We start from the raw sequence: 1407 nt of genomic DNA on the forward strand, positions 1-1407 counted from the left end.
ATGCCCCATGCTGCTTTCCCGCAGCGGGCCACATGGCTCCGTGGGCACAGCTCTGAAGGCAAGTGGCGCAGGGTGCAGCAGTAGTGGTGCAGTGGCCACTGTGTGTGAACTCCCCTTGTTTGGCCAGCTAGCTGATGCATGTGCAGCCTGCAGAGGGAAAGCCCTGCCCTCACCCCCCAGCCCTGATCCTGGGAGCAGACACAGAGACACACTCCCCCCACTTCCCAGTCTGCCTCCCCCAGCTCCTTCCCCTTCCCCCCACACATACTTACCCGCTGGGATGGACACAGTGCCTGTGTCTGTGTGTGCCTGCACATGTGGGGCTGGGGGACTGGGGGGCTGTTGTGGGGGGAGGGAGGGGCACCAGAAGGACTGAGGAGGCTGGGGGGGGTGGGGATTTGGGGTTTTTTTCATCAGGGAAGTTAGGAAAACCAGGATCCCTGCTCATAAGTCTTACACCTGGCTCTACATTGATTTCTGCAGGCATTATAATCCATCCTGATCTCAGTGACCACCGTTTTCTCACATCCATAATCTGTATTATTTTCACCAATACAAAGATTAGTTCATTATGCTCCATTTTATGCTAAGCTCTCAGGTTCACAGTAGGTTGACAATATGATCCTTAGGCAGAGTTTGTGTGCTACCATATTACAGTCAGGAGTTAAAATATGTTCAATAACATAGAGATGTACAGTGAAATATTAAACACACATATTGTTTCTTAAGAAAAAGACTGGACTTTACACAGAGAGCTGAAGCTCCTGTGGCTGCTGCTACTCTTTGTGCACAGAACTGACACAAAAGAGTCCTTGTTTCTTTCCCCCTACATTTTCCAAACATACAGGTTTTTAGCTGTGCCCTGTACCATTAAATTGGAGAAGTGTTGCTAAAACACTGAGTTCCCACTCAAAAAATTTAGGGACTATAATTACTACTCTATGTGTGTGTCCACACATGCAAGCACGTGTGCTTGCAGCAGCTCAAACAGAAGCACTGCAAATTTGAACTGGGGCTTTTTGCCTCAGCTCATGTGCTCGGACATGCACTTTGTGGTGGAGCAAATTGTGCCACCTGGGGCAAAATAACCCTGCCTGGCTCCTCCTGGATCTGCAGCCAAGAGGAGCTAGAGCCCGGGGCCAGCATCTGTGCTATCCCCAGCAGTATAAAAAGCTGCCCTGTCCTGGCCCCAGCAGTAGAAAAAGCCACCCTGGCAAGTAGCTCAGGGCTACTAGCTCTCAGGAACTTCTGGGGCCCAGACACTACCCCTTGTGCCAGCTGGACTGCTGAAGCAGCCCTGAGAGTTCCCTGCACCCTCTACCCACTGCAGCAGTCTGGCAATGGGGGCTGCTGCCTGGCTGTGACCTGCTGCGCACCTGCCAGACCTGGATGGGGACTGCACAGCCA

Source organism: Alligator sinensis, unplaced genomic scaffold, assembly GCF_000455745.1.
Source record: "Alligator sinensis unplaced genomic scaffold, ASM45574v1 scaffold846_1, whole genome shotgun sequence".
NCBI classification, from domain to species: Eukaryota; Metazoa; Chordata; order Crocodylia; family Alligatoridae; genus Alligator; species Alligator sinensis.